General features: G+C 43.2%; 1 protein-coding gene and 1 pseudogene across 6 annotated transcripts in view; both read right to left on the bottom strand.

The window, feature by feature from the left end:
* The window catches only part of FCGR2B (Fc gamma receptor IIb), a 57,920-nt gene that overhangs the window by 31,040 nt on the left and 13,171 nt on the right, over positions 1 to 13,709 (bottom strand). The window lies entirely within an intron of this gene.
* On the bottom strand, positions 8,965 to 9,746 carry LOC143678804 (PSME3-interacting protein pseudogene; annotated as a pseudogene).

Genomic DNA, 13,709 nt, shown 5'->3' with positions numbered 1-13,709 from the left:
AGTGGGACCCTGAAAAATGGGATGGTGACATATGGATTGATAATGATGTTGGGGGTGAGGTTGAAACCCTAGACCATGCTGAGCCTTCTTTAGATAACCCTGTAATAGTCTGCCCTGAGGACATAGCCGCCCCACCTCCAGCCTGCCTTGAGGAATTGGCCACCCAACCTCCTCCTGAAGGGATTAGCCCTAGAGTTATTAATCCTGTTTCACCAGATGAAACTGCAAATGAAAGCCCTGAAGCAAATGGCTTGGAAGATATTTCTAATTCTTTTCATGACCCACCCCCACCACCCCTCATTTCTTCTAGACCTATAACTAGACTAAAGTCCCAACAGGCCCCTAAAGGTGAGGTACAAAGTATCACACATGAGGAGGTACGTTATACTCCAAAAGAACTGTGTGAGTTTTCCAATTTATATAGACAGAAATCAGGGGAATATGTGTGGCAATGGATTTTAAGAGTGTGGGATAATGGTGGGAGGAATATAAGGCTGGATCAGGCTGAATTTATTGATATGGGCCCACTAAGCAGAGATTCTGCATTCAATGTTATAGCTAGAGCAGTTAGAAAAGGTGTTAACAGCTTGTTTGGGTGGTTGGTTGAAACATGGATCAAAAGGTGGCCGACATTACCTGAGGTTGAAATGCCAGAACTGCCCTGGTATAATGTAGATGAGGGGATCCAGAGGCTTAGAGAGATTGGGATGTTAGAGTGGATTTATCATGCAAAGCCTGCTCTTACACCCCAGGAATGTCCAGAGGATGCACATTTTACCAGAACAGTGAGAAATAAGTTTGTGAGACTAGCACCATCATCCCTAAAGAGCTCTGTGGTTGCACTTCTCTGTAGGTCAGATATTACTGTAGGAACTGCTGTCACTGAGCTGGAATCCTTAAACACAATGGGGATGACAGGATCCCGAGTTGGCAGAAGCCAGGTGGCAGCACTTAATCACCAAAGACAGGGTAGACGTGGTTATTATAATAGACAGCAAACTCAAAGGAGGCGTCAAAATTATATGACACGCAGAGATTTGTGGCATTGGCTAGTAAATCATGGGGTGCCTAGAAATACAATAGAAGGGCAGTCTACTAAATTCTTGTTGGAGCTGTATAAACAAAAGAGTTCTAGGTCAAGGGAACAGAAGTCTAACCTGAATTACAAAAACACAGAGTCACGGCCCCTTAACCAATTTCCAGACTTGAAACAGTTTACAGACCCTGAGCCCCTTGAATGAAGGGGAGGCCAGGTCCCTATGGGGGAGAAACCTGTTACACTGCCACAAATTTATACTGTTAACCTTCCTCTAAGTCTTCCCCAAGGAGACCGACGGCCTTTTACCAGGGTAACTGTGCATTGGGAAAAAGGAAATGATCAGATATTTCGGGGATTATTAGACACTGGTTCAGAAGTGACATTAATTCCAGGGGACCCAAAACGTCACTCTGGACCACCAGTCAGAGTAGGGGCTTATGGAGGCCAGGTGATCAATGGAGTTTTAGCTCAGGTCCGTCTCACAGTGGGTCCAGTGGGCCCCCAGACCCATCCTGTAGTTATTTCCCCAGTTCCAGAATGTATAATTGGCATAGACATACTGAGCAACTGGCAGAATCCCCACGTTGGTTCTCCAACTCGTGCAGTGAGGGCTATTATGGTGGGAAAGGCCAAGTGGAAGCCACTAGAACTGCCCCTACCAAGCAAAATAGTAAATCAAAAGCAATACCATATTCCTGGATGGATTGCAGAGATTACTGCCACTCTTAAGGACTTGAAAGATGCAGGGGTGGTGATTCCCACCACATCCCCGTTCAACTCTCCTATTTGGCCTGTGCAGAAAACAGATGGGTCTTGGAGAATGACAGTGGATTATCGTAAACTCAACCAGGTGGTAACTCCAATTGCAGCTGCTGTTCCAGATGTAGTATCATTGCTTGAGCAAATCAATACATCCCCTGGTACCTGGTATGCAGCTATTGATCTGGCAAATGCTTTTTTCTCAATAGCTATTAGTAAGGACCACCAGAAACAGTTTGCTTTCAGCTGGCAAGGTCAGCAATATACTTTCACTGTCCTACCTCAGGGGTATATCAACTCTCCAGCCCTATGTCACAATCTTGTTCGCAGAGACCTTGATCGTTTCTCCCTCCCACAAGACATCACACTGGTCCATTATATTGATGATATCATGTTGATTGGACCTAGTGAGCAAGAAGTAGCAACTACTCTAGATTTACTGGTAAGGTAATTGCGTGTCAGAGGATGGGAGATAAATCCAACAAAAATACAGGGGCCTTCCACCTCAGTAAAATTTTTAGGTGTCCAGTGATGTGGGGCATGTCGAGATATCCCTTCTAAGGTGAAGGATAAATTGCTGCATCTGGCCCCTCCCACATCCAAAAAAGAGGCACAACGCCTATTTGGTCTTTTTGGATTTTGGCGACAACATATTCCTCATTTGGGTGTGCTACTCCGGCCCATTTATCGAGTGACCAGAAAAGCTGCTAATTTTGAGTGGGGACCTGAACAAGAGGAGGCTCTGCGACAGGTCCAGGCTGCTGTGCAAGCTGCTCTGCCACTTGGGCCATATGATCCTGCAGATCCAATGGTGCTGGAAGTGTCAGTGGCAAATAGAGATGCTGTCTGGAGCCTTTGGCAGGCCCCTATAGGAGAATCACAACGCAGACCCTTAGGATTTTGGAGCAAAGCCTTACCATCTGCTGCAGATAACTACTCTCCTTTTGAGAAACAGCTTTTGGCCTGCTACTGGGCCTTAGTAGAGACTGAACGCTTAACCATGGGCCACCAAGTTACCATGAGACCTGAGTTGCCTATCATGAGTTGGGTGTTGTCTGACCCACCAAGCCATAAAGTTGGACGTGCACAGCAGCACTCTGTTGTAAAGTGGAAATGGTATATACGAGATAGAGCCAGAGCAGGTCCTGAAGGCACAAGTAAGTTACATGAAGAAGTGGCACAAATGCCCATGGTTTCCACTCCTGCTGCCACATTACCTTCTCTTTCCCAGACCAGAGCTATGGCCTTTTGGGGTGTTCCTTACAGTGAATTGACTGAGGAAGAGAAAACTCGGGCCTGGTTTACAGATGGTTCAGCACGATATGCAGGTACCACCCGAAAGTGGACAGCTGCAGCATTACAACCCCTTTCTGGGGTGTCCTTGAAGGACAGTGGTGAGGGGAAATCCTCCCAGTGGGCAGAACTTCGAGCAGTGCACCTGGTTGTTCATTTTGCTTGGAAGGAAAACTGGCCAGAGGTGCGTTTGTATACTGACTCATGGGCTGTTGCTAATGGTTTGGCTGGATGGTCAGGGACTTGGAAAGACCATAATTGGAAAATTGGTGACAAAGAGGTCTGGGGAAGAAGTATGTGGATAGACCTTTCTGAGTGGGCTAAAAACATGAAGATATTTGTGTCCCATGTGAATGCACACCAGAGGGTGACTTCAGCAGAGGAAGATTTTAATAATCAAGTGGATAAGATGACCCGTTCTGTGGATACCAATCAGCCTCTTTCCCCAGCAACTCCTGTTATTGCCCAATGGGCTCATGAACAAAGTGGTCATGGTGGTAGGGATGGAGGTTATGCATGGGCTCAGCAACATGGACTTCCACTCACCAAGGCTGACCTGGCTACAGCCACTGCTGAGTGCCCAATCTGCCAGCAGCAGAGACCCACACTCAGCCCCCGATATGGCATCATTCCCCGAGGTGACCAGCCAGCTACATGGTGGCAGGTTGATTACATTGGACCACTCCCTTCATGGAAGGGGCAGCGATTTGTTCTAACTGGAATAGACACATACTCTGGATATGGGTTTGCTTTCCCTGCACGCAATGCTTCTGCCAAAACTACTACCCGTGGGCTTACAGAATGCCTTATCCATCATCATGGTATTCCACATAGCATTGCTTCGGATCAAGGAACACACTTCACAGCAAATGAAGTGCGGGAATGGGCACATGCTCATGGAATTCTCTGGTCTTACCATGTTCCCCATCATCCAGAAGCTGCTGGATTGATAGAACGGTGGAATGGCCTTTTGAAAACTCAATTATGGTGCCAACTAGGTGGCAAAAACTTGAAAGGCTGGGGTAATGTTCTCCAGGAAGCTGTGTATGCTCTGAATCAGCGTCCGCTGTATGGTGCTGTTTCTCCCATAGCCAGGATCCATGGGTCCAGGAACCAAGGGGTGGAAATGGGTGTGGTGCCACTCACTATTACTCCTAGTGATCCACTAGGAAAATTTTTGCTTCCTGTCCCTCCTACCCTGAGTTCTGCTGGTCTACAGGTTTTAGTTCCAAAACGGGGTGTGCTTTCTCCAGGAGAAACAACAGTGATACCACTGAACTGGAAGTTAAGATTGCCACCTGGCCACTTTGGGCTACTTATACCTCTGGATCAACACACCAAGAAGGGGATTACATTATTGTCTGGGGTAATTGACCCTGACTATCAGAAGGAAGTAGGACTGCAACTGCATAATGGAGGTAAAGAAGAGTTTTCTTGGAATATAGGAGATCCCCTGGGGCATCTATTAGTACTACCATGCCCTGTGATTAAAATCAATGGAAAACTGCAACAACACAATCCAGGCAGGACCACTAATGGCTCTGAGACTTCAGGAATGAAGGTTTGGGTCACCCCACCAGGCAAGGAACCACGGCCAGCTGAAGTGCTTGCTGAGGGGAAAGGGAACATGGAATGGGTAGTGGAAGAAGGTAGTGATAAATATGAACTTCAACCACATGATCAGTTACAGAAACGAGGACTGTAATGCTGTTTTGTTTGTGTTATACTATTTAAGTTGTAAGATATCAAGTTTAAGAATGAATGTTGCCCAAGGATTTGCACGCTATTCTGGAGAGATTTAATGTGTTTCCAGTTATATGCAGGACAGTTGAGTATTGTCAGGTAAAAGAAAAAACGTGTGCTTATTTGTTTTCATTTGGAAATTAAGTATGGTCTAACGTGATATATATATATGTGCCAAGTTGACAAGGGGTGGACTGTCATGGTTAGGGACAGGTGTCAACTTGGCCAAGTTGTGGTACCTGTTCATCTGATTGGGCAAGCTCTGGCCTGTCTGTTGCAATGAGGACATTTCATAGGATTAGGTCATGAGCACGTCAGCTACATCCACAGCTGATTCCATTTGTAATCAGCCAAAGGGGAGTGTCTTCTGCAATTAGTGATGCTAAATCCAATCATGGGAAGCCTTTTAAGGAGGACTCAGAGGAGACAGGTTGCATTCCTGCTTTGGCTGGTGAGCCTCTCCTGTGGAGTTCGTCCAGGCCATCCATTGGAGTCATCGGCTTCGCAGTCTGCCCTGTGGATTTTGGACTCTGCGTTCCTACGGTCACGTGAGACACTTTCATAAATTTTATATTTGCAAGTGTTCCCTGTTGATTCTGTTTCTCTAGAGAACCCTAACTAATACAGCACCTCTATTTTGTTTGATAAAACAGTTAAGTTATAATTGCCAAATTACAAACCAGCCCTAACTTCTCCAAACAGCCCTTGCCACTTCCTCTCCTAATGGCCCCTTGCCCTTTCATGCCACATAATTTACTAGAAAATCCTGTATCTCCATATGGCTTAGATGTTAAGACACTGCCTGTACTGGTTTAAAACTATTATGTACCCCAGAAAAGCCATGTTTTTCTAATCTATTCTTGTGGGTGCAGACCTACTGTGGGTGGGACCTTCTGTTAGGTTGTTTCCATGGAGATGCGACTCACTCAGTTCAAGGTGGGTCTTAATCCTTCACTGGAGTCCTTTAAGAAAGGACACTGAGAGCTCAGAGCTGAGAGATGTTTGGAGACAGAGAAAGTTAAGAGAGAAAGAAATGCCCAGAGACATTTTGGAGACAGCCATTAAACCCAGACGCCAGGAGAAAAGGACCAGCAGATATCGCTATGCATAACCTCCCATGTGACAGAGAAACCCTGGATACCATCGACCTCTCTTTAGTGAAGGTATCCTCTTGTTGATGCCTTAGTTTGGACATTTTCATGGCTGTAGGACTGTTAACTTATAACCTAATAAATCCCCTTTGAAAAAGCCAACCGTTTCTGGTATATTGCATTCCAGCAGCTTTAGCAAACTGCAACACTGCCTTCAGTTTCTCCAAATGGCCCTTGCCACGTCTGCTTTTTGTGCTGTATAGCTTGAAACTTCCAATCCCCAATATCCATGGGAAAGTCCAGCCTGTCCTCTCTGGGTCCCAATAAAGGCAAGAGCCCAGGGCCCACATGTGCTTCTCCCACCCCCTCCACAGAGCCTTGCAGAAGCCTAGGTTAGGTAAGCTCAGCACGTTTTTCTACCACCCTCCTTCTCCCCTCTCCTCCTCTAGGAGAAAAAACAAAGATAAAAAGAAATGTCATTAAAATACTAAATTTTTAAATGCCATAACTAAAGAGCTAGGATATTAGTGCTGTTAGGTCTCAGAAAAAGAATTTTAAGAACAAAAGGAACTCTTGACGCAGGGACCCCTCTGCACTTCCCACCCCTCAGCTTATTCTCCAGATGGCGAACGAAGACATCGCAGACAACTAGAAAAATGGTTGTAATCTGTTTCTGCTGCTAACACCCTCCCCTACCAGTGCCTCTCCCTGCCTGATACATGCAGCTGCACATCAGAGGAGAATAGGGCGTCAATATCTCAGCAGTCTATCCTACGCTAAGTTAACAAGTCCCCATCCAATCAAGGGACAACACACCATCTAGTGGGCACCCTCCCCTCCGGGCGTCACTTGTCCTTTAAAACACAGCTCCCAGCACAAAGAGTGGGAGTCATTTTTCTTTCCTTTCTCTGGCAGGTTTCGCTGGCTCCCGCCTGACTGCCTTCTCCCTGCTTCCTCCCTGCTTTCTCTCTCTTCCATACATCTGTTAAGCTTTGACTCACTGTCCAGTGTGAATTCCTTAACGATTCTGTACCGAACAAGTGCCACCACGTTAGCCAGCCACCAAGGGTATAACCGCTCCAGAAGCAATACTGGCAGAAATCTCAAAACATCAAAAATTTTTTTCTTGGCCAACTCGCAATTGTATTGTGACTGAATAGTTTATAAATTTTTTCTAAGAAAAGGAGATGAGCAAAAGAAGAGAGGCAGATCCCAGTCTCTAAAGCATGCCACACAATAATAGTCTGCTGCCAAAATAGGCAGAAACCTCAATGGAGCCCAGAACTTGCTTTCTAGTCTTATCTGAATGGCTGAAACTTCAGCTCACTTCCTCAGGCTCCAGATGACGGCTCTACACTCTTCCCTACCTCATCCTTTGAAGAGGAAGTCACTATGATTTCTGAATTTCAAAAGTTCCTCCTTTGAGTGATCCTAGATGTTGCATTGTGTCTTGTCCCAGGAAATGATCCTTTCTTTCTAATCTTATTTGGTATTTTAACATAATGTTGTACTTGTAAATTTAACAAACAATACATTTAAGATGAAAATAAAGGAAGCTGAAAAATATTTTTATGTCTAAGAATTCGGAATGGGTTTGAACTGGTTGAGAAACATGACCCTGCACATTTCTCACTCTTTCTAGATTTTATCCATACCCATGCCATGGTTTCTCTGCACTAGTGGTTCTCAAGTGGGGCCATTTTGACACCCAGGGGACATTTGCCAATATCTGGAGACATTTTTTGTTGTCAAACTGGGTAGGGTTGTTACTGGCATCTACTGGATAAAGGCCAGGGATGCTGTTAAATATCCTACAATGCACAAGACAGACCCCCCCAATAGAGAATTACCCCAGCCCAAATGTCAGTATGGCTGGGATTGAGAAACCCTGCTTTCTCTATCTACAGGCATGCCTGCAGGTTTAATTCTAGATCCTTGCAATAAAGCAAATATTGCAATAAAGTGAGTCACATGAATTTTTTGGTTTCCCAGTGCATATAAAAGTTACGTTTATACTATACTGTCATCTATTAAGCTTGTAATAACATGTCTAAAAAATGTACATACTTTAATTTTTAAATATTTATTCCAAAAAAAAAAAAATGGTAGCCATCACCTGAGCCTTCAGTGAGTTGCAATCTTTTTGCAGGTGGAGGGTCCTGCCTCGATGTTCATAGCTGCTGACCAACCAGGCTGGTGATTGCTGAAGGTTGTTGTGGCTGTGGCAATCTCTCTCATTTTTTAAAATATTTTTATTGCAAAAACTTAGCCAACAGCATATATTCTCTCTTTTTTTAGAGTTTTAAACTAAATCCTTTATTTAAAGACAAAAACAAAACCAAAATAGTGTGCCAAGCAGGGAAAAGGTCTGAATAGAAGATGAAAGTCTTCTTGTTACCAGTCCTTTTCCAGAAATCCATATCGGTGAGTTGAATGGAGGGAGAGGGAATGGTCAAGTAAGGAAGAACTTCACTATGAATGATGCATCGTAAGTGGCACCCCCTGCAGATGTTGTTTATAGTCTTTACTTAATCACAAGACATCAAGAAATGGGTTAGTGTAGAGTAGTGCTCCATTCCATCACCTGGGTCACTTCTCTTTCCCCACGTGCTGCTCCACAATGCAATGGAACCAAACAGTGTATTCATCTATAACAGAATATTTAAACAATACCTGTCCAATAACTGCGCGTGCTTTTTTGTGCTGTTGGGAAAGAAAAACACAAGAAAGCAATAAGCCCCAAACCCTTTGCAAGCCAGCTGGTGTCTATCCTTTCAGGGCATTGTTGGTGGAATTTCTGCTGCAACCTGTCCCTCACCTACCACATCAGTTTGGTCATCCGCGCTGGAGTGGAAACAAAAACCAAACATAAATTTGGGCCACAAGTAGATGTTGGTACATGTTTAGATTAGGTTAGAGATGTCACTGTATGCACAGGAAGCAGGCAAAGGAGTTGTCTGAGGGAGGTGATGCCTGTAGGCAGAACAAACCGTCCCGTCTACTCTTGAGGACCAGCCCCCTGTGGTATGGACAGAAGAGCTAGGGGGCCTCGAGGAAGGTGCTGGATCAGAAGATGGAGGAGACAGTCTTCCCAGTGGCATTGATGGTGCCTTCGCTGTCTGAGCTGGACTCTGAGTTGCTGCTCCCAGAGTAGGCGCCCAGGCCTGGGAGGATGCCGATACGAACTGCAGCAGAGGGGCAGTGGATGGGAGGACTGCTCAGGGAAGTGCCTCCAAGAGACACAAAGGACGAGGCCTCTGGATTTTTGTCATCTGGGTCAGTGTCTGGTTTCAGTCTTTTCACACTATTGCCACTCTCTGAGCTCTTATGTTTCACGGCTCCTGCCAACAGCTTTGCCTGGGAGAACTTGTTCTTCGTTTCTATAGGTTTCACAGGCAGTTTCTTCTCCACTTCCTTCTTATTTTCTGGAGAAATTCCAACCTTGGCAAGACTACTGTATTCTTTCTGTTCTTTTAGTTCTTCTTCTCTTCATTGCTTTTCTATTAGTTCCTGCTGCCAAGAAACCTCATGAAGGAAGTTGGTTTCATCTTCATCTAAGCCTCTTACCATGTTTTTGAATTTGAACTTCTCCTCATACTCCTGCTGCTTCCTGTCTTTCTCTTCCTGCAGTCTTTCATACAGAAATCAAGGGTCATAAACCTCTTCTGGACATTCTTCTGGAACCTCAGGTTTTAGAATTTTCTCCCATTCTACTTGCCTCCTTTTGCACCGTTCATCTAGTTCTGCCTCCGTCACAAATCTCTTTTTGATAACAAGGTTAGCATTGTCCCCTCCATCCATAATGGGACAGTTTCAGCAGAGCCCACCCCAACCGCCATCGCTGAAGTCACTTGTTCTGTCTAAAAAATTGAAAGAAAGGGGAAAAAAGAAAGAAAGAAAATAGCCTTTGCTTTTGTATTCCTTTTGACCCTTCAGGGCTTCCTATTCCCCCCAAACATATATTCTTGACATAAAAACATTCCATACATGGTGTACAGTCAATGGCTCACAAGATCATCACATAGTTATATTCATGGTTATATTTATCACCATGATCATTTTTGAACATTTGCATCACTCCAGCAAAAGAAATAAAAAGAAAAATCTCATGCATATCATACCCCTCACCCCTCCCTCTCATTGACTAGTGTTTACATTTTCTACCCAATTTATTTTACCCCTTTGACCATTAGTGTTTTCATCTACCCAGTTTATTTTACCCCTTGTCCCCCCATTATTTATTTAATTACTTTTATCCATATTTTTTTACTCATCTGTCCATACCCTGGATATAAGGAGCATCAGACACAAGGTTCTCACAATCACACAGTTCCACTATAAGTGTTATATCTTTATACAATTGTCTCCAAGAATCTAGGCTACTGGAACACAGTTCAACAGTTTCAGGTACTTTCCTCCAGTGTGGCAATCTCTTAAAATAAGACAACAGTGAAGTTTATTGCATCGATTAGCTCTTCCTTTCATGAGAGATTTCTCTGTAACATATTATGCTGTTTGATAGCATTTTAACCATAGTAGAACTTCTTTTAAAATTTGAATCAATTCTCTCAAACCCTACAGCTGCTTTATCAACTACAGTGATGTAATATTCTTAATCCTTTGTTGTCATTTCAACATTGTTCACAACATCTTCACAAGGAGTAGTTTCCATCTCAAGAAACCTTTTTTTTTTTTTGCTCATCCATAAGAAGCAATTCCTTATGCATTCAAGATTGTCATGAGATTGCAGGGTGGGCCATGGTGGCTCAGCAGGGAGAGTTCTTGTCTGCCATGCCGGAGACCTGGGTTCGATTTCCAGTGCCTGCCCACAAAAGAAAAAAAAAGAGAGAGAGAGAGATTGCTGCAATTCAATTACATCTTAAGCCTCCACTTCTGATTCTAGTTCTCTTGCTATTTCTACCATATCTACACTTACTTTCTCTACTGAAGTTTTGAACCCCTCATAGTCATCCATGATAGTTGGAATCAGCTTCTTCCAAACTCCTGTTAATATTGGTATTTTGACTTCCTCCCGTGAATCATGAATGTACTTAATAGCATCAAGACTGATGATTTCTTTCCAAAAGGTTTTCAATTGAGTTTTTCCAGATCTGTCAGAGAAATCACTGTCTTATTGGCAGGATAGCCTTGCAAAATGTACTTCTTAAAAAACTGAGACTTGAAAGTCAAAATGACTCCTTGGTCCATTGGCTGCAGGATAGATGTTGTGTTAGCAGGCATGAAAACAACATTAATCTCACTGTACATCTCCATCAGAGCTCTTGGGTGACCAGGTGCATTGTCTGTGAGTGAGCAGAAATATTTTGAAAGGAATCATTTTTTCTGAGCAGTAGCTCTCAACAGTGGGCTTAAAATGTTCAGTAAACCATATTGTAAACAGATGTGCTATCATCCAGCCTTTGTGCTCCATTTGTAGAGCACAGGCAGAGCAGATTTAGCATAACTCTTAAGAGTTCTAGTCACCAGCTGCATTAGTCCGTCTTATAAGAGATTCAGTCTGTCCTTTGAAGATTTGAAGCCAGGCATTGACTTCTACTCTTTAGCTCTGAAAGTCATAGATGGCATCTTCCTCCAATACAAGGCTGTTTCATCTCCACTGAGACTCTGTTGTTCAGTGCAGCCACTTTCATCAATTATCTTAGCTGGAGCTTCTGGATAACTTGCTGCAGCTTCCACATCAGCGCTTGCTGCCTCCCTGTGATGGTCAGGTTCGGGTGTCAACTTGGCCAGGTGATGGTGCCCCGTTGTCTGGTCAGGCAAGCCCTGACCTAATCGTACTGCAAGGGTATTTAGTGGCTGGTTCATAATCCAGAAGGCTAGTTTATTAAATCAGCAGTCAGTTGATTGCAGCTGAGACTGATTATATGTACCTCAACTAAGGATGTGTCTTCTGCAACGGGAGAACCCAAACTGATTTAGTCCAATCAGTTTTAAGATGTTTAAGGGAGAAGAGAGACTTCTCACTTTTTTCTTCAGCCAACCAGCCTGTCCTGTGGAGTTCATCAAGGCCTTTATTGGAGCTGCCAGCCTCGCGGCCTGCCCTGCAGATTTTGGACTTTTGCATCCCCACAATTGCATAAGACATTTTTATAAATCTCATATTTATAGATCTCTCCTGCTCTATTCCTCTAAAGATTACTGACTAATACACTCACCTTGTATTTTTATGTTATGAAGACAGCTTCCTTCCTTAAACCTTGTGAACCGACCTCTGCTAGTTTCCAACCCTTTCTTTTGCAGCTTCCTCACCTCTCTTTGCCTTTATATAACTGAGGAGAATTAGAGCCTTGTTCTGGATTATGCTTTGGCCTAAGGGAATGCTGTGGCTGGTTTGATCTTCTATGTAGACCACTAAACATTTTCTCCATATTGGCCATAAGATCATTTTACTTTCTTATCATTTTGTCTCTGGACTTAGAAAGGATGTTTAATTTCCTTCAAGAACTTTTCCTTTGCATTCTCAACTCGGCATACTCTTTGGGACAAGAGGGTTAGCTTTAGGTCTATCTCGGCTTTCACTAAGCTCTATCATTTCTAGCTTTTGATTGAGAGATGTGGTATTCTTCCTTTCACTTGAACACTTAGAGGCCACTGTCAGGTTATTACTTGGCCTAATGTCAATATTGCTGGGTCTCAGGGAATAGGGAGGCCCAAGGAGAGGGAGGGAGATGCAGGAACAGCTGGTCAGCAGAACAGTCAGCACACACAACAATATCAGTTAAATTTACCATCGTATACGGACGCAGTTCATAATGCTCCAAGACAGTTACAATGGTGACATCAAATTTCACTAGTCACAGAGCGCCGGAACAGATGCAACAATAATGAAAAAGTTTGAAATATTATGAGGATTACCAAAATGTGACTCAGAGACATGGAGTGAGCACAGTGTTGTTGGAAAAATGGTGCTGATAGACTGGTTCATTAAAAGACAGCATTTAAAAAGTGAGTAAGGATTTAACAGATGAGTATGACTGATGAATCAGTATAGTAACATTCCTTCTAGCTCCCAGTGTTTCGGAGCAGCTAGAAAGAAAATCAGAGAAACTCTGAAATCTGTTCTGTAACTACTTATTGAAGTGTGCTTTGAAAATTTTTGCTTTTTTCTTTCTTTGCTCTGTGTATATGTTATATTTAACAATTTAAAAATGTAAAAAATAAAAATAATTTTTAAAAAAGTTAGTAAGCGAGTTACTGACCAGAATAGACATTTGCAATATCTATATCTGAGTCGTATCGAGAATACATAAAGAACTACAATTCAATCAGAAGACAAACAACCCAATTAAAAAGTGGGCAAAAGACTTGAACAGATTCTACACAAAAGAGGAAATCCAAACAGCCAGTAAGCACATGAGAAGGTACTCAATTTTCATCAGTTATCAAGGAAATCCAAATTGAAAACACGAGATGTCATTACATACCAACATGATTGGCTAGAATTAAAAAGATTGCCAATCCATGTTTCTTAAAGATAATTGTATGACGATGTGGCTGTCGCAGTGTGACTGTGTGGTTGTGAGAGCCTTGTGTCTGATGTTCCTTTTGTCTCCTTATCGACGGACAAGTAAAACATATGGATTAAAAATAAATAAATAATAGGGGGAACAAATGTTAAAATAAATTTAGTAGATTGAAATGCTGGTGATTGGTGAAAGGAAGGGGTAAGGGGTATGGTATGTATGAATTTTTTTCTGTTTTCTTCTTACTGCTTTTTCTGAATTGATGCAGATGTTCTAAGAGATGATCATGATGATGAATAT

The sequence above is a fragment of the Tamandua tetradactyla genome, chromosome 4 (genome assembly GCF_023851605.1).
Source record: "Tamandua tetradactyla isolate mTamTet1 chromosome 4, mTamTet1.pri, whole genome shotgun sequence".
In the NCBI taxonomy this organism is placed as follows: domain Eukaryota; kingdom Metazoa; phylum Chordata; class Mammalia; order Pilosa; family Myrmecophagidae; genus Tamandua; species Tamandua tetradactyla.
Note: the sequence above shows the minus strand (reverse complement) of the source record. Positions and strands in the feature narration are given on the sequence as shown.